Below are 20,828 nucleotides of genomic sequence, written 5' to 3'. Positions count from 1 at the left end.
GGCCCTCACATGAGCTTGTCACCATGTCCAGCAGCACCTGGCACCGTTCTCATTATTTTAATGCTTTTGATGACATAATATCACTAACAATCTGAAAACTGAATGCCTGAATGGGTACCGATGGGTCAGTTATAGAGTGAAGAAAATGAAGATGGGATGGAAAACTTAAGGGATGCCAAAAAGTAGTCAAGAAAAATGAATGTACAGTTTTCCAAAGTCCAAATTAGTACAAAAACTCTATGATGAACTCCGAAATGTCAAATATTTAAATAAGAGCAGGATCCACTTGATGATATTCTAAAGTTTAACCACCAAAATAGCACAGACTGCAGCCAATAAGAATAGAACACCTGTCCATAGGACTGGAGTTGACCCAGAGGGCTTCAGCTGAAGGAGAACAGGGAGGTATAGTTAGTGTTAGAGGAGATTCAGGGACAGGCTGGCAGCAGAGGGCCATTCAGGACTCTTCATCAACCAGTATGGAAGTATTTTGATATTGTAATAATCAACACAGCCACACTGGTTTGAGCCATGGAACACCAGCCTATGAGTACAGGTGGAATCAGTCACTCCAGAGCACTCTGACATAAGTTGTGTGTATATATGAATAAATGTCAGGATGCAGTATAGATAAGGCATCCTGGAGGCCAAACCCACATAATATTTGCCTTTATATTCTTACATTAGGGCCCAATGCCTCACCTTCCAGGGTGCTCAATAAATGCTGATTCTCTAACTGAACTAAAGAAAACATCTTTATCTCCAAGTAACTTGAATGTGGGTTCACCAAACAGCTGAGGAGGGTGTGGCAACAGAATCAAAAAGAGACCTCCAGAGACCAGTTTCAGAGAACTCGATCCACTTTATTATTGCATAGGCAAGCCTTTTACGCATAGCCTGTTATTAGGCAAATTATCTGAGGGCCATAAAAGTCCAATGAACTAGCAACACCCCTATAAGCAGCAACCAATGGGCTAATAGGTCAGCAGCAAAAAGCAGAAGATTTCATCTCACTCCAGTCAGAATGGCAGCTATCAAGAATATAAAAAACAATAAGTGTTGGCGAGGATGTGGGGGAAAAGGCACATTCATACATTGCTGGTGGGACTGCAAATTGGTGCAGCCAATCTGGAAAACAGTTTGGAGATTCCTTGGAAACTTGGAATGGAACCACCATTTGACCCAGCTATCCCACTCCTTGTTTGTACCCAAAGGACTTAAAAATAGAATACTACAGGGACACAGCCATATCAATTTTTATAGCAGCACAATTCAAAATTGCTAAATTGTGGAACCAACCCAGATGTCCATCAGTAGATAAATGGATAGGGAAACTTTGATATTTATATACAATGAAATATTACTCAGAATTAAAATAGAATAAATTCATGGCATTTGCTGGTAAATGGATGAAGTTGGTGAATATAATGCTAAGTGAAGAAAGCCAATGCCCCCAAACCAAATGCTTTCTTTGAGTATGTTGACTCAGATTGGTGATGTTAGTTCTCTTCTTCATGAGACTTGAGTTTTAGCTTTGAAGATTTAGTGGGCTGCTGGATGGCAACTTCAGCGAACTGATGGAAGCCATTCAACACCAGAAGTTCTGTATCTGAAGAACGGCATTCTTACTGTCAGAAGCACCACCAGGCCTGGGTGGAGATGTCCTTCTCCTTGACCTTCACCTGGATGGGCATCTTCAGAGGAGACTCAGATCAGCCAAGACATCTCACGTCACAGTAAGGCTTTGTCTTCATGGCAGTGACAGTAGTGACCATGGTGTCATATGGCATCTTTGTCAGTCCATTTCTCTTAGCAACAGCATCAGGGAAAGGAGTTTGCAAGGATTTCACTTCACTGATTTCTATGTAAGGAAACTCTGTGGTGACAGAGCCCAGTGCTGAGCTGCTGAGGGTGAGCCCACTGAGCAGAAAGAAGCTCTGCAGCCTGGAAGGCTGCTGCTTTGTCAGGTCCAGAGAGACAGTGGTCATGGCCATCAGACTTTCAGAGGACTGCCTTCCCTCTGTAAACTGCAGGTGTAACTCCTTGGACTTGTTGTTCAGCTTGTAGGTGAACTCTTCCTCCCGAGTGAGGTGAGTAGAGTTCTTGGCTAGGGTGCTGGTAAACCTCTGGGTAGGATCATTCAGCTGGGCAATGCACATGGGGTTATACTACCTAAAGCACCAGGATCATTTAGCAGCAAGGCATGGATGTTCTTCACCAGTGGTTTTAGTTCATGGGCCCTAGGAGGTTTAGGAGGACAGGCTTCCTGAGCAGTAGATAAAGTACGCTATAGATTCTGAGCTTCTTTTGTGTCTGTGGGCTTGGTGCTCAGAATCACTGACAGAGAGGCAGAACTCACCAGGTGCTTCAAAATAACTTTGAGGGCTTCGTATATTGCATTTGTCTCACCAACCTGGCCTTCCCCTAGTGCTCTGGGCTGGACCTTGATGGTTACTTCTGGCATGTGGATGTAGGACCTTCTAATATGGATGTCTTCTTCCTCTTCTTTCATGTATAGCTCCAGTTGTAGGTGAACCAGGGAGAGCTGCATGTCATACAGCTGATATCCCAAGCCCAGCACTAAGGGCACTATGCTGACCAGGAAATGAAGAGTCTTGCTCACCATGTGACAGGCCACCATGTGACAGGCCACCACCTTCTGGGCTGACTGAACCACACTGGTGACTTTTCCAACTGCCAGCTCCTATAGCTGAGGCCACTGATCCTGCTGGAAGGAAAGCTGCAGGGGGCCCCTTCTTTTTTTGGCCTCATGGTTCAGTGTGATCACCCAGCCTGCCTGCTACTGGTCCCTCTAGCTCTTCAGCCTCAGGATCCAAGAAGGCAATGCATAGGACCCCGGGCACTGCTCCTCTTCCAGGTCTTCCCACCGCTGTGGCAGGGGTCAGGCCCTGGTCAGTGAGCCCTGCTGTCAGGTACATGCCTATCATGATCAGAGACTCCATGAAGAGCCAAATCAACGTAAACCACTGAACCTCATCATATCACCAGCCCAGCCAGCTATGCTGGCAAATAGCCAGCCTCCCTTTCCCCAACCTCCTGGAACAGCCCCCATGCCAGGACACAGAGTCCTCCGGCTACAAGCTCAGCACATCCACTGGTTTGCCTGCCAGGAGCTGCATGGAGTGAATCAGTCCCAAGCCTGGTGAGGTGTGGAGTCTGGAAGCTCTAGGCCAGGCAGTGTGAATAGGGAACAAATACCTGGCTGGAGCCAGGTGCCCATGGCCTGGCACATCTGGGAAAAGGGAACACAGGAATAGACCCAGCAGCCAGAGGGCCTCATTAGTGTATTTCTCTTCATTGTTTTATAAATTGAACTTTCTGAACTATCGTTGTTACTAATCATTCATTACAGAGATTCAATGAAAGCATCATCAAACTAAAAATATTCTTTACAGCATTACAAAAAAAATCTTCAAAGGGAAGAACAAAAGACCCTGAATAGCAAACATAATCCTGAGCAAAAAGAGAAATGCTGGCGACTTCATAATACTGAATTTTAAAATATACTCCCAAGTCATAGTAACAAAAATGGCATGGTCTGAGCATAAAAGCAGACTTGTAGACCAGTTAAGTGGAATAGATGGCACAGAAATAAACCACACAACTAGAGCCATCTGATTCTTGACAAAGGTAACAAAACCATGTGCTGGAGAAGTGACAGCCCCTTTAACAAACAATGCTGGGAAAACTGAATATCCATATGTAGAAGATTGAAACTAGATCCCTATCTCTCACCTCTGTCAACTCAAAATGGATCAAAAACCTTAACAAAATACCTGAAATTTTGAAAGGACTAGAAGAAAATTCAGGGGAAACACTTTAGGACACTGGAACAGGCAAGGACTTCCTGAACAGAACTCAGGTTTTCTCTCAGGAGATAATAACAAGAATCAACAAATGAGACTGTATCAGTTTAGAAAGCTTCTGCACAGCCCAGGAAACAATTTCTACAGATAGACTATAGAAAGGGAAAAAAATCTTTGCCAGTCACACTTGAACAGAGAATGATTATCAAGAATATATACAGAAGTCAAAAAATTTAACACTAGAAAAATCATACAATCCAATCAATAAATGGGCAAATGAACTGAACAGACACTTCTCAAAGAAGCACAATGGACAATAATTATATGAAAAAAATGTTCAATATGTATAGCCATTAGAGAAATGCAAATCAAAACTACATTGAGATTTCATCTCACTCAGTCAGAATGGCAATCATCAAGAATACAAAAAAAAACAATAAACAAATGCTGATGAGGATATGAGGGAAATGAAATATTCACACACTGCTGTGAAATTAGCACAGCCCTATGGAAATCAGGAAGGAGTTTCCTCAGGGTGCAAAATCTAATACTACTTATGATCAGGTGTATCATTCCTTGAAAGAATTAAAGTCAGCATACTATCCTATAGTTTGCTCCTTCTTGTAAATCGTAGCACAATTCCTTATGGAATCAGATCATGTCTGTTCGTAGATAAATGAATAAAGAAAATGTCACACACACACACACACACACACACACACACACACACACAAAATAGAGTATTATCCAGCCATAAAGAACAATAAAGTCATGTCACTCAGGAAAGTACATAAAATGGAGATCATAATATTAAGCAAAATAAGCCAGACACAGAGAGACAAGTGTTATACAATTTCCCTCATATGTGAAATCTGGGGATGAAAAAAAATGTGAAAGTAGAAGGGAGACTTAATAGTGAAGACAAAGGAGAGTGAAGGAGCAGGTTAGAGAGGGTCATGGGCATGGGTATCACTCTTGACCTACTTAAGAATTGAAAGTGCAGTCCCAGCTCCCACACACTGAGAGGCCTTCCTGCTCAATTCTGCACTCAGGTTTTGCATCCAGACTACAAAGCTTTTTAGCTCCTTAGCACACTGATGGATCTCCTAAGAACACTGGTGCCCTAGGGTGTTAGTCAAATTTCCACCACTATAATAAATACCTGACAGAGCCAACCAAAAAAGAGAAAAAGTGTACTCTGGTTCAAAGTTTTGGAGTCCATGTTTATCACACCTATTTTTAGGCCTCTGTGATGGCCTCTGAGTGGGGTGGCAGGCAACTCTTCAGGAATGAGGGTTGGCCAAGCAAAACAACTAGCCTCAAGGCCAAGAAGAAAAATAGAGGAAAATAATGGGGTCTTAAAATCCCCTCTAAGAGGACACCCCTAATAACGTAAAGACTTCCTACTGGCCTCAATCTCTTATAGATCACATCAGCTCCCAAGAGCACCACCCTTGGAACCAAGCCTTTACCTCATGGGCCTTTATAGGACATTCCAGATCCCAACTCTAATATATCCAAGCTATAATTCTACCTCTATAATATACAATTATAGTACACTACTTTGGGATAATGTTGTTGATGTGTTTATAAAAACCCTTGGCTTAGCGATGTCTGGGAGCCTGAAAAGAGGTGACATTAGTAGATTTATTCTAGATTTATGAACATTGTGCAAAACTAGTTTCCTCATTTGTTTTTGGTCTCTTTTATGCTGTCCCATATTTATATAAGCTTCGGTTCCTATATCTTTATCTGGCAACATCTACTCTAAGATTTAATGAGCACTTCCATTTGTTTTTATCGAAATTATTGTTAGCAATGTAGTTGAAGAAAAGAAGCCTGCCATTGAAAATTCAGGGAAAGAATGTTTTTTCTTTTAAAAGTATTTCAAGAATTAAAATTGTTGTAGCCTCCAACTTCTTTCCTAAGCTAGGTATGGTACATAACATTAAATAGTGGATGCTTAAATCAATTTTATAATATATCTAGAAATTCACATTTAAAAACTTACAGCTCACCCGTAATCCAAAATGTCTGACACATTTTTTTCTGAATTATTCAGCTTTCTGTTGCTGTGATAAAATATCTGAGAAAAACTTAGAAGAGGAAAGATTTGGGCTAATGACTTCAGAGGTTTTCACCCATAGTCACATGGCTCCATTGGTTCTGGGCCTCTGGGGAGGCAGAACAAGGCCAGAGGGTATGGCAGAATAAAGCTGTTCACATCATGGCCAGGAGAGAGAGGGGTGAGGGGTGAGAGAGAAGCACCAGGGACAAAATAAACTTTCAAAGGCACACCCCAAGTGACCTACCTCTAAGAAGGCCCAACCTCCTAAATTCTCCACCACCCCCAAACAGTGCCACCAACTGGGGAACACGCAACCACACATGAGTCTTTGAGGGACATTCCAGATGCAAACTATAACATTCTCCTAAAAGGAAATGCTAAAAGTAAGAGGTAGCTCTCACATGAGTCCTTCAAAATTGCATGCCAAGTTCACATCTTAAAATCTGGACCTGATTTAGCAAACTGTATGTCCCAAGGTCCCAAAGTGAATTCCACGCTTTACAAAATATCAAGCAATGCATTAAAATTAAATTGGTGGACTAAGTTTGTAACTCAGTGTTAGAGCACCTGCCTCACATGTGTAAGGTACTGTGTTTGATCCTCAGCATCACATAAAAAATAAAATAAAATAAAGATATTTAAAACAAGAAAGCATGAACTTAAAAAAATAAATTGGCATAATTGTGAAAATTGGTTTAAAATCTTAAACTCTTGGCACTTTTTATTCTGACTATACTTAGATTATTTTTTAAGAAAGTTATTTGTCAATTTCTGCTGGCTCCAGGCTTCTCTCTGGGCCTGGGTTTCCTGGATTGTTCTGTTGTGCTGGTGCTGGTGCTCCCCATGGAGCAGGTCTGGCTGCTGACCACAGAAATGAAAGTTTTGGAAACCTGAATATTGAAAACCAGAATACAGAGATTTCAAGATGGTTGGCCAGACAGAGGCCGCATCCTGTGTTGCTCTGTGACCCAGATCTCACCTAGTTGGAATACTGCATCTCAGAGAGCTTAAGAGGACCCCTATACAGCTGATTTCTGCAGAAATCACTAGTACTGTGACCCCCACGCAGGGCTCAGAGCCTTAGCATTCAAGTAAGACTCCATACCTCTGGTTCCCTAAACCCAAAGCCCACAGTTCTAGCCCATGCACGGCTCTCAAGTGCCTTAGCAGAATCATCTATTAGCACCTCTGCAGAACTCCAGACTGCACTCTGCTTCCACGCAGGTCACTCAGCTACTACCTACCAACCAATGTCATCGCCCAGCTCCCCTAACCTCACCAGACACCCCAGTGCTGGAAGCAGACCAATTCCATCTTGGATGCACTTTCTCACCTTATTTGATGGGGGCAGCTCTCAAATCGAATCTCCACCTGGCCAGGTACCAGGTATTGAACTCCTGTCCCCCTCCTCTCAGTGGCAATAACTTGGCACAGTAACCACCCAACACAAAAAAGTTCCCAGTTGGGCAGGTGTGCACTGTAATCAGGGCGCCACCCACCTGATATGAGCCTGGGTGTGAGAGGGCCCCCAAGAGAGAACTGCTAAGTGAGGGGATGGGACTAAAGTTTGGAGCCTAACAGAGAGACCCAGAGCTGAGAAATCCAGGCAAGAGAGGGAGACAATACTGGGCACAAAAGTCAGATGAGAGGTCCCAAAAAGAGACCCATGAAGTGTGGTCTCCCAGCTTTGACTGAAAGGTGGCACTCCCATCTTGCAGACACCCTACTCCAGGACCATGGTTACCTACAACATCCTGAGAGCAGACACCAACTTAAAGCAGACAATGCCACCTATTGGATGAGAAGAGAAACAGAAAAGGAAAGGATCTCTAAAACTAGCAACAATCCTGGTTTCTTCTTTTGATAATTTTTTTCTTTTCTTTCTTTTTTTCTCTTTCTCTTCTACCCCTCTATCGTCTGGCGCTCACATCCCCAACCAAGAACTTTGCATGAAATAGGGTTTTGAGGACTAAGTGAAATGAATAATATAATATACAAGTATTGTATGCTCTTTTTTTTTTAGAGAGAGAGAGAGAGAATTTTAAAATATTTATTATTTTAGTTTTCGGCAGACACAACATCTTTGTTTATATGTGGTGCTGAGGACCGAACCCCGGGCTGCACGCATGCCAGGCGAGCATGCTACCGCTTGAGCCACATCCCCAGCCCATGTATATGCTCTTTTTTCCCTCTTCTTTCTTCTTTCATTTTTCTTTCCCCCTCCAAATTTTGCTATTTTAACATCCTGTATTTGTCTTGATACAAAAATGTGTTTGTTTTATATTCCCTACTGTCTTCCCATGTATTTGTTTATCCTAAATTATTTTCTCTCTATTCTCTTGCTACTAACCCTCTTCATTAGGTTTCTCTTTCACATGTCCTAAGATATATTAACTCTATATCCTCACATGCTTCCTCCTCAGCATATTGTCCTATGCTACACTCCCAGTTCATTGTTCACTGTCAGAAACTGTAAACCTTTTTACAAAACTACTGATTATATTTTAGATAATAATTGAATCCAACATTTCTGGATGTTGAGACTAAACTATAAACATCTTAATAACAACAAATGGTTTATAGGGGGAATATTGTTGATATTGGGATCTGCAAATATTGTCCTTCCCCACAAAGGAGGGATCTTGGAACACTACAAGAGCACTACAAATCTATAGTGTAAAAACAATAACACCCCAGACCCACAGAGTTGGAAAGGAAGACACAAAAGAACAACATAAAAAGACAAGGGAAGAAAGTACCACAAACAAATCAAGACACCATATCATTAGAATCATTGGCAGCCACAGCAGAAAAAAAAATGACATAGAAAGAGTTCAGGATATACATGGATAAAATGTTCTGTCAACTCAAGGAAAATATAAGAGAGCAAATACAAGCAGTGAAAGATCACTTCAAAAATGAGCTTCATAAACAAACCCAGAAAGCAAAAGATGACCTCAACAGGGATATAGAGGTTCTACAAAACAACAAAACAGAAATCTTTGAAATGAAAGAAACAATAAATCAAATTAAAAGCTCAAATGAAATCATCACCAATGAAGCACACCACTTGGAAGATAGGACATGAGACAATGAAGATAAAATGTATAATCTTAAAAAGAACATAGAGTAAGAAACCATGAGCAGAATATTCAAGAAATATGGGATAGCATAAAAAGACCAAATTTAAGAGTGGTTGGCAATGAGCAATCTATTCAATGAAAAAATATCAGAAAATTTTCCAGACATGAAGAATGAATTGAAAATTTAAATTCAAGAAGTATGCAGGATGCCAAATGTACAAAATCACAAAAGATCCATACAATGTCAAATCATAAGAAAAATGCCCAACATATAGAATAAGGAGAGAATTTTAAAATCCATGAGAGAAAGGAATCAGAATACATATAGAAGAAAACAGTTAACATAAGAGCATATTTTTCAACTCAGACCCTGAAAGCTAGAAGATCCTGGAACAACATATACCAAGCTCTGAAAGATAATGGGTGCCAACTAAGGATCTTGTATCCAACAAATTTAAGCTTCAGATTTGAAGATGAAATAAAAACTTTTTATGATAAACAAAAGTTTAAAGAATTTATAGCTAGAAACCTGGCACTACAAAACATCCTTTGCAACATATTCCATGAAGAGAAAATGAAAAACAACAATGAAAATCAGTAGAAGAGGTAGTACCCTAAAGCAAAAACTAATCAAATAAGAAAGTCAATTCAAGTTAACAAATATAAATGAAGATATAAACCATGTCTCAATAATATCCCTGAATGTTAATAGCTAAAACTCATCAAGCAAAAGACATATGAAAGCAGATTGGATTTATAAAAAAACCAACAATATGCTGCCTCCAAGAAACTCATCTGATAGGAAAAGACATACACAGACTGAAGGTGAAAGGTTGGGAAAAATCATACCACTCATGGACTGAGCAAGCAAGCAGGGATTTCTATCCTCATATTAAATAAAGTAGATTTCAAGCCAAATTTAATCAAAAAGGATAAAGATGGACATTGCATACTGCTCAAGGGAACCATACACCAACAAGACATAAAAATCATAAATATATATGCCCCAAACAATGGTGCAACTATGTTCATCAAACATGAATTTAACACACGTCTCTCATCACTGGATATATCTTCCAAACAAAATCTGAATAAAGAAACTATACAACTCAATAATACAATCAATAACTTAGACTTAAATGACATATATAGAATATTTCAACCTTTCTTCTCAGCAGCACATGGATCCTTCTCTTAAATACACCATATAATATACCACAAAGGAAGATGTTTTATTGCTTTGCTTGCAAAGGAGAAACCCAAGGAACTCCTGTCCCAGAGCCAGTGATTTTGCTCATCATGGGAAACAGGGGTTTTTTAAAGAGGTGATTCAGAGAAAAATGAGATTAGGGAAGAGAGATCAAGGAGGATAAAGATCAGGGAAAAGAAGTTTTGGAAAAAGAAAAAAATGTAAGTTTCAAGTCAATAAGGTATATAGTCAAAGCATTAAGTGAACTCCTGTTACAAAATGACATTGCATTCAGTCCTCACCGCCATTTGCCGGGAAGGTTATCTTGCACACCCCACCTCTGGGTGAGGCAGAGAAGGGAGCCATGGGTGGGGCAGAGAGAGGAGGTTGGTTATTGATGGTGAACTGATCAATAGGGCAGAGCAAATGGAGGCAGGAATCAGGTGGCCTTGGGCTCCTGCATACCTGTATGCCTGGTGGCAGGTGGTGTATGAAGATAGCTGAATGGGTAGCCTCATGGCTTCCTATGTGACAGGCCTTTCTGGCCTTCTGAGAGTTGCCCTTTCTGGTGGATTTGGTACAATTGCTATAGGAGAAGGAGCCAGGACTCATGCCCCAGACAGGTACTTCCTCCCAGGGGCAGGAAGTGGACCCTCTGCTTTTGCCTGGGTGAGGGAAGACCCCCGAAAGCCACTACTACTCATAGTTAGAAAAGAAGAGGATTTTCTGAAAGCTGGACCCCTGTGGCAGTTCCCCTTTCTTTCTGCCCCACAAGCCCAACCTGAGGAGTGAGGGTCAGCTTAGCTGATGTGATTCCCTGTGGCTCTGTAGGTCCTGTTTCTGGGTGAAAATGGGGGTGTTCCACCACTGAGGTAATCTTGCTCTCCCAAAAGGAAAGGTCAGAGTGGGCACTGGGAAAGACCAGAAGAGGGCATGTCTGACCCCATGCAAGAGCTTCTGCTGCCATCCAGGCTTTGATGGCACCTTTCTGGACTCATTTTCATCATCAGCAGTGAGACCACAGGACAGATCCCCCACCCAGAGGACAGCCCCCTTTTATCCCTCCTTTACTACATAGCCCTCTCTTCCCCACAGTACCCTACACTGGCCCATCTCCAGTACCATAGTCCAGTGCCAACCTGGCCACTGTGAAAATTCATAGGGCCTGAGTTCAGGGAGCCCCCTTACCACCATCCCTGAGTTGGACAGTCTGTCCTCTGTCCATAATCAGACAGGAGTGCCATTTACTGCAGATGCAGGGACCTTGGTCCAGGAAGGTGCTTAGGTTGATGGTCATCCTGGCCACTGCCCTTGGACCCCATGGCCCCAAAACCAAAGGGTAAACTCATGTTGACCTGAATACTAGTCCTGGGACCAGCAGGCTGCTCCTGGGCATGGACACCCAGGCCATGGGAACATATGCATAGGCCTGAGGGTAGCAGCAAAGGGGAGAGGAAGAGGGAAATTGCCAGAAAATGAAAGAAAGAACAGGGTGACGTGGTGTGAGCATGCTGATTTGGCTGCTGGGCCTGCCCCAACCTTACCCATGAAGTCAGGGCATAGAGGGTCTTGGAGTCTGGCCCCTGAGTTCTCTGCTGGTCTGAAGATGGTGAGATTCTGTTCATCCCCCATCCTGGGCCCACCTCCAGGCTGCATGGCTTAGTGCTGCCCAACCCCACTGCCCCAGTTCACCCTCCTCTGCCCACTACCAAGCTTTGGAGTGGCCTGCTACATTGGTGTCCTCACAAAGCTGCCCTGCACTAGAGTGGCAAGAAATTCCTGCAAGTAGACATGCTGGAGAAGAGTGCCCTGCACAAGGAGAAGGTAGGGAGGCCCGGACAGCCTGGGCCCAGCCAGCAGGTGCCTGGAATAGTCCTGGGGATAGGAAGGATGGGTCAGCTACCTCCCGGACACCTCTGTATCCCTATATCCTGGCCTGGAGTAAAGCACACCTGGTGTTCTCTGGGTGCCTCTCTCCATGTAGCCCTGGGTGGTGCATCCCAGCCTGTGGCTTGCAATCCCTGGGGCCCCTAACTCCTCCCTGTGCTGTGATTGCCTCTTCCATCTCCACCTCTGTGCTGCTGCCACACTCATGTAGATCATTGTAGGTTATGACCCCCAGTCACCCCATGCCATCCCAGGTGCCAGGCTTTGGACCACTGCTCCTGCCTGTGACTGCATCCACACCCTTTCTCACCCCTGCATCTCCCTATTCTGGCCCTGCAGGATGCACAGGGGAGGTGATATTAACACTTTGGCTCTTCTATTGCACAGCACATTCTGAGAGCAAAGACACTCTTTAGTAATTTGTTTGAACAAAGTGAATAAAATCCATATAAATCAAATATTAAAATAGTTTCCATATAAACACAGATAAGTGTGACCCCACCTTCTAGTCTTCCATACTGCTGCATCTGTGCCAGCTCTACTCTTACAAAGACATTTCAAAACTACCATTAAATTAAATGGTACTCCCACATCACTTAATCTAAACTTACAGTGAACAGCTACAGAGTGGCACTTACACATGGATACCAGTGGAGGTTCACACAGCTGAGTGACGTTTCATGCTGCTTTCCTGAGAACAAGGCATGGGCAGAGTGCCCATGTCCTGCTCCTTCACTTCAAGTGCGAAGCCATGATTTAGGATCTGCTGCTTTAGTTACCATGTTGGTACTGACATCACCTACTAGATAGTTGGCCTCTGGAATCCATTGAAATTAGAAGCAGTGACAACAGTGTATGCACCCATGTTTTCAAAAAGCATCCAGTCACCCACATGCATTTTGAGGCAGATTGGGGACTGTGTTGAATAACAACCCACCATACAAACCCACATCAACCCCTCAGTGGTGCAGGAGTCATTCGGGCATGACCATACAGCAAGGGCCTGAAATCTGCACTGAGCATTACAGAGGTCTTCTGAAGGCAAGACACATGTGTTGTTTGACCTTGACTGTATTTTAGTAGGAACCAGTATCTCACTCTACCATAATCCACCTGTCCAGAACACTATGCATAATTACAGACCAAAGCACAGAGAAGATGAGGAAAATCTGGCAATACTCCATCCCTAAAGTGATCCACTTAAAGGATTCATCATAGAAACATCCATTATAACCATTCCCAAAAAGCTAATGAAAGAAATGACTTCTGAGCCCAGGAATAAAGTGTTAGAGAACCTGCAGACCAACAGTAATAATACTGTCTGACAAAAAAGGACAAGAATAAAGATTGAAGGAAAATGAAAAGAACATAAGAGATGTGTAAAATAGTAGTGAAATTGTACCATATGTCCCACAGGAGTGCCTGAAGGAGATACAAGGTGTTGACCAATGATTTTCATGAGAGAAAAAATGTCTGAAAACTCTACAATGCAGGAACCCCAGATCCAGGAAGTTTCAAAAATCTCATGTGCCCAGTCCACTGAAAATCAAAGAGGAAGAAAACTCTTGAAAATAGAGAAAATGACAACTTTTGTTATAAAGTTTGAGGGTCTATGACTTCTCATCACAAAACATGAAGGCTAGGGGACATTGCAATATGACCTTGCAGTGCTGAAATAAAAGATCAATTTGGAACCTCATTGAAGACCAAACAAAAACAAATACAAAGATTAATGCAGATATTGCCATGATCCTGACATCATATCATAGTTGGCCTCTGGAATGCATTGAAATCACAAGTAGCAGCAAAGAAGCAGACCAAAGGCTTTGAGAACTGAACTGTACCATACACCACCACAGAACCCCACATCAACCCCTCAGTGATGCACCTGCTGCCAAAATCTGTGGAAGGAACTTCAGGCTGAAGTTAAATGACATAAGAGGGAATCAGGGAATCTCAGGAATGAAAGCAGGCAACAGAAGTTGTCAGAGTTTTGATCAATGTGAAAGACCATTTAATTAAATGCCTTAATTCACATGAAACTTATTTTCTCTAAAAGCCAAGTAAACAGACACTGATTAGCATGCTGCAGTGTGCAGGAGGAAACATTATGAAAACTGAAGATGGACAGACAAAATGCCATAGGGTACACAGAGGTCAAGCAAATACAGCACAATATGAATTATAAAATGTAGGTGGTGACTTTTGATAATACTGGTTATTGGTGACAAGTTCTGCTTCCTCACGTGTTGAATTATCACATTAGAGAAGCACGCTGAGGCAAGCATATAAAGCAGGGTTTATTTTTCAAAGGAGTAACAGACTTCTCCTGGGAGGGAGAAGGGGGCCATAGCTGGTATCCTGGTATCTCAAGAAATGAGCATGTTCTGCCTTTTTATTCATTCTGAATTTCCTTTGTTCTCTGGCTCTCTTCCCCTTATCTTTCTCCTTCCAAAGTACATAACTAGTCTAGGTCCTTTTCTTGTCTTACCTCTTTAGACAAATTTAAAAGAAAATCATCACTAGACAAAACAAATCACTTACTACCAAATTTTGTGGTTTTATATTTGAAAGCACTACTGACAAATTCTTCTTTCCAGACCTCCAGTCCTAGGAGGTGTCATTGTAGAAAGTTTTAGTCCAGTCTTAGTAAGAAAGAAAAGTGTTGTAGCTGAACTCTGACCATAGAAATTCTCAGTGATCCATGATAGCATGGGGTAGGAAGAGAGGCAGTGACAACCTGGATAAATTAAATGCTGAGGTCATTATTATTTAAGATGACTGTTGGATTAACTCAAACCACAACCTCTAGCACTTTACAATAATGAAGGATCCTTTTATGACATAATTTCCTTTCTCCTGGCCATTCCCTAAGAAAAATATTTAACCAGCAGATATCTGACCAAATGATAGGTTAAGTTACCATGCCTGTAATGTCAGCATCTGGGGAGGATGAGGCAGGAGGATGGCCAGTTCAAACCAGCCTCAGAAACTTAGCCAGAACATGTATCTAAATAAAAATATAACAAAAAGGCTGGGAATGTGGCTGAGTTTTGAAGCACCCTTGGATTTATTATGCCTGATTTAAATAGAAAAGATAGATAGATAGATAGATAGATAGATAGATAGATAGATAGATAGATAGATAGATAGATAGATGGAATCAAATTTCCGGCCCTCCAGATGGTTCAATGATTTCAGCAATTCCCAACAGAAACCATGATACTGAGTTTAGCTTCCAGAAAGTCACTTGCATCCACCACCACTGGAAAGGAGGGATCACTACCATTGCCATAGCTGTGGATGCTCAAATCCAATATCTCCCACCATTCTTAGATGATCAAGGAACCCCACTGGGTCAGGTGGTGAACCAGCATGATGTGGATCCATAGCCCCAGTGCCAGCACTCCACAGCACCCCCAGGACCCATAAACGCACCAGGCACACAGTTCTCTGGCCTATCCCTCCTGCTTCTGGTGCCCGCACACACATTGCATGTGCTCATGTCCCTTCCTGGTGAGACCCTGTCTCCTTCCCTGTATTGATGGTCTTCTGCACGTGCCCAAGGTTCTTTACTCATACCTTTCAAAGCTACATCCTGGGAACAAGTCTGACATTGCCATTTCACCTGAAGCCATGTTGGTAGCAGTAGAAGGGCCTTTTGCACTCCCCACTGGAATTCCTGAATTTCACCTTCCCTAAACCCTGCCATGGGTACTTCCCAAGGCAAGCTTTGTACCTCACCCCTGCCCCTGGGTTAAGGAACCTACCAGAAGCATCTCTCATGAAGCCCTGTCTAGCATCTGCTGACTTCCCTACACTGGCTGGCCACTCTTGGCTGCCCAGCCCCACAGGACCCTTCACAGGTCATCCTACCACCATCCCACAACTGTCCATTGGCAGTTGAGAAAAGTACCTCCAAGAGGCTTGTCTTGGGTTCTGCAGATTCTTTGATCCTTTCTGGGAGACCTGGACCTTATCTCCATCCTCCTCATGCCTAGTCTCCTGAAGAAGATATTGGTCTCAGCTGCACCTTTCACCAATTTGTGTATCCCAGACCATCGATTTAGCAAACAGATGCTTACCAGGCTACTCAATTAGGCCAGGGCACCCACTCCAGTGGGGCAGGACCATCCCCCCTAAAGACACCAGCCCATGGGAGCAATTACAATGTCAGCCACTGGCTCTCTCTCAACCTATACCCCCTCTCCTCTTCTGGTCTGCTAAACACAAAGAATCATAACTTTTTTGTCCATGACAACCCTGAGAAATGATGAAACTCTTTTGGAGCACATTTGTCTCCTGTTGTCCCACTTATATCTCACAAACTGCTGACAAAAGTCATCACAAACTGCTTCAATAAGCCCAATGGAGACTCTCCTCCTTCACCAGACTGACAACCCAAATACTACCCAGTCCAGCAGAAGATTCCCTCAAGACACAAGTCTAATTAGACTGTGCCTGTTACAGGAGCATCAGGAAAGCCCCAGGAGCAGGTTCTCTGATAGGTCATGGTACAGTTGTATGTCTTCCTTTGTTCTTCACCTTCCTATGTTGTGTCATCTATGTGTGCATCACAGACACATGACTCTAGAATTAGGGTTTCTCAGGGAGTCCATGTATTTATGGGCACATACACCTCAAAAGCAGATGCTAGAATGATCACTGGGAAACATGTTGGGAAGCTATGGGGGCCTTGCAAGGCACCAAGGCTTCCTCAGGGTCACACATATAACCAGAAGGAGGGGATAGGTCTGAGCCAAGCTCTGTGTCCCCCAAACCACCCAGGTCTGTCTGGGAACCTAATCCACGGTGTGTTGGTGTAACTATGTCAACTTATGCATATGTCATCATGAGTTTTTTTCCTACCAATCTGTGGATGCTCAGGTGTCAGGGAAGCCCTGATTGAGTAGAGAACTTTCCAGAGGGTGGAGGTACTTGGTCAGCACTGGGTCCCAATGACTCTGGCAATTTTTTTTGCAAGGAGACCAAAGATAAGACTGGACAGGTCACTGTAAGTGACCATATTCTAGCCCACCAAATTCCCCTTTTTAAAAATTTTATTATTGGTTGTTCAAAACATTACATAGTTCTGGACATATCATATTTTATACATTTGATTCAAGTGGGTTATGAACCAAATTCTCCTTTGGATAGCCTTAGGCCCTCACCAGGTTTGTGTTGTGTGTGTGTGTGTGTGTGTGTGTGTGTGTGTGTGTGTCTCATATACCCTGAGAATATGGAGGGAAAATATTTTGTTTGACTATATAGCAGTGAGTCATTTTGCAGATGACTACTGTTTCCATCTGTTGAAAGGGCCCTCTTTGATTCTCCAACCTAGGGAGAAGATGACCAAGATCCATCAGAGCATGTGTCCTGTCTAGTGAATATTTTCACAGCACTCATTCTGCAGGAACTCGAAAATGTCCTGGTGCTTGCCTTGTAGAAGGGGATCATCTGTTATGTTCATTAATTTTTATATTTCTATCAAAATTTGGCCAGTAGCAAGAAGGTTCTGGATCTGCTGTTTATCAGGGCTAGGATTGTGGCTCAGTGGCAGAGCACTTGCCTGGTATGTATGAGGGACTGGGTTTGATCCTGAGCACCGCAAAATAAATAAATAAATTAATTAATTAATTAAAATAAAAGTATTAGGGCTGGGGATATAGCTCAATTGGTAGCATCCTTGAATCCCATGCACAAGGCCCTGTGTTCAATCTTTAGCACCACTAAACAAAACAAAACATAACAAACAAAAACCCCATGAACTAAAATAAAGTTTTTTTTTTAAGGTATATATCACCTCTAAGCCCTGGCACATGACTGTCTCCTGGTTTAATGTTAGGAATGCTGGGCATCAGTCTGAACCTCAATCAGCTCTGTGGAAAGTAGGGTTTTCAGAGGAGAACCCTGCCTGTATGTTTAAAAAACCAAGAAGAATGAGACCTAGGAGTGTTTGCCTCAGGCCTGGTCCTGTGGAGCAGGCTGCCAAAGGCTCTGGCCATCCCCTGTGGGCCTGTCCCCTTTCTGTGAGAAAGTTCTCTGACTCAGGCTTTACTACTCTCAGGCCTCAGAAAAAGAAGTTTCCACATCTGGAAAGCAGTTTGTGGACTGCATCTGGGAGAATTCCTGACCTGCATGTAGCCAAAACAGGGACCTCTGAGGTGAACGGAGTAGTTTCTGGCCCTGAGGTAGGTAGGCAGAAGGTGATTGGGTTTATTCATGGCTCAAATGTATATGAAGCACCTACCATTGGCAGGCACATGGTATATCATTTAGGAAGCAGTGCAGACTAACCTCCCAGACATCCTGAGATTTCATGATTGTCAGGAAGTTAATAAAGCACACAAGGCAGCTAGGCAGATATTGGGCACAGGATATTAGAGGTGAAAGTCTCCTGGCTTTCTCTAAATATGGATACCTCCAATCAGATGTTGAGGAGGAGTACCTTTAAGAAAAGAAATGAATGATCTTTGGGCCAAGAGTGAAGGTTCATCTCTTGAGAGTGGTCACTTGGGGGGCTATTGTACAGGATGGCTAGGCAAACCCCAGCTTCCGCCTTGTGTGATTCCCAGAGGAGGACTGAAGTCTGGGGCTTACCCTGTAGAAGAAACATACTGAACTGTGGTGGGTACCCAAGAAACAGAGGAGTGACTGGTGTTTCAGAGCCAGACCCTGTGAAGATCCCTCCCCAAAACAGCCAGACCCAGCCAGGATTTCACACACATTTCTGTACACAGACTGGACGGCAAGTGTGTTTAGCACTCTACCCATACGTGTGCCTCACAGGTTTTCCCCCTTTGATCTAATGCATGGGACCTGATTGCCCACTATTTGGGAAGCTTACCATGCAGGGGGCCTAGGGAGGTTCCAGCTAAAGAAGAGCCCCAGCCCCTCATGGCTCCCTGTCTCACTCAAAATTCTACAGCATCCTCTGCTCCATCATTGAAATGTGGCTATACCTCTAACCAGAAAATTTTTTGATGGCCCAGGACCTGGACAACTGGAAGCTTCTCAGGACTTTCCTGTTGCTCACCATGCCTGAATCAGAGTTGAACTTCCACATCCAGAAATTCCTTCCACAGCTGGAGAACACAGATCCCAGTGAGTCTGAGCCCTCTGATGATGGGCCTGGGGTGGATGACTGAAGGCATATTCAGAGGAATCTGTGTTGGTTCCCAGGGGATCTGCATTTGGTCCCAAGCCACACAAGCCTACATCCTGTAACTGGTGGACCCTGGAGTGGGAAGACTGCCTGTTGTGTGGAGAGGGGTGGGGATCTTCTCAGAGGCAGGGTTCTAGTGTGAATTGGGAAAGGCCCAGGGAAAGGCAGTCATGTTGGGAGTGTTTTCTCCCATAGCTCTAGCACCATCTCAAGTAATAGAATTGCCACCAGCAGTAGTGGCCCAGTTTACCTGCTTACATTTCAGGCAGCATATCACCAAATTCCCTGTGATGGAGGAAGAATAGATCTCAAAACTAGAGGATGTCCAAATTCCAGCACCATCAGCACCGTCAGCAAGCCAAGAGGACATAGAACAAACACTACCTTCCAGTTGGTAGAGATGATGATCCAAGCTGCCAACACATCCTTTCAAAGAGAGCCACCTTTCCTGGCAGCAACATAAATTTCCGTTACCAAAATCAGGTACCCAAATGCCAGAGGCAGGAAGTCAAGTAACTATTAGTCCAGCAGCTCTTCCACTTCTGGAATATTTTTGGGCTGCCCTAGTTCTAAAGTCCTCTATGGCACCACCCATATGTTACTAGGTCCTGAGAATTACCCAGTGCCAGATCCTCCACCACAGCTATCCTTCCCCTCCCCTCTTAAATTGCCTGTTTTATCTTTGTGATGGTATTTTTTTTCATTGTTTAGGATGGCATTGTCAGTAATTATAGCAACAAAATTTATGTTGACATTAAAACTGCTCAATCCATTCACTAGGCTGTGCCCCTCCCCCCCACACTGTGTAGATGAAGATGGAGCCCCCATAGAGCACATGGGTCCTGTGGGGGAGGTCACCCACAGACCATCCTGGAAGGATGAGAGAGAGCCCTGAGAACAGCTTAAGCGGAGTTTATATACTTTCCTTGGAGAGGGCAGGAAGGGAAGTTACATTTTGCAGTTTGGCAGTTGGGGACAGCACATTCTGGGAACAAGATTAGCAAACAGTTCGCAGTTGGGGATAGCACATTCTGGGAACAAGATTAGCAAACAGTTCTCAAGATTATTAACCTTTCATTCCCCACTTCTTCTTCTGGCTACTTTTAATTACAAAAGTGATCATTGGGGGGTGTCACATTTTATGTCTGCTAGTGGGGTATATTGTTGTCTGATTACCATAAGTTTGACTTGTCCAATTTGGGCTTGGAGAAAGGAAACTACACGGTTGAGAAAACAGGGTCCTATAGTTAGCAACAATATAAGGATTTTTAATGGACTGGCCAGGGCTGATAAAAGCATAGTTAACCAGGGGGACTGTGTGAACCAAGAGTCATACCATCCTTTTTGGGCCTCTCTCTCTCGCTGACGCTCTTCAAAGCATCTTTTTAATTTACTCATAGATTTTTTTACAACTCCAGTATGGTCGGCATAAAAACAACATTTTTCCCTCAATGCAGCACAAAGGCCCTCTTCTCTCATGAAGAGGAGGTCCAACCCTTGCCTGTTCTGTAAAACAACTTTAGAGAGAGAGGTTAAAGATTCCTGATTAAGCTGTGATGGAGGTTTCTAATATCTTTAAGTTTTGGTCCATTGTTGTTTCTAATTGGGT

At 43.2% G+C, this 20,828-nt stretch overlaps 1 pseudogene; it reads right to left on the bottom strand.

Moving 5' to 3' along the window:
• Positions 1-1,420: 1,420 nt before the first annotated feature.
• LOC144370175 (C2 domain-containing protein 2 pseudogene) lies at positions 1,421-2,551 on the bottom strand (annotated as a pseudogene).
• Positions 2,552-20,828: the final 18,277 nt, after the last annotated feature.

Source organism: Ictidomys tridecemlineatus, chromosome 13 (genome assembly GCF_052094955.1).
Source record: "Ictidomys tridecemlineatus isolate mIctTri1 chromosome 13, mIctTri1.hap1, whole genome shotgun sequence".
NCBI classification, from domain to species: domain Eukaryota; kingdom Metazoa; phylum Chordata; class Mammalia; order Rodentia; family Sciuridae; genus Ictidomys; species Ictidomys tridecemlineatus.
The sequence above is the reverse complement of the archived record's forward strand: the minus strand, read 5'-3'. Positions and strand labels throughout refer to the sequence as shown.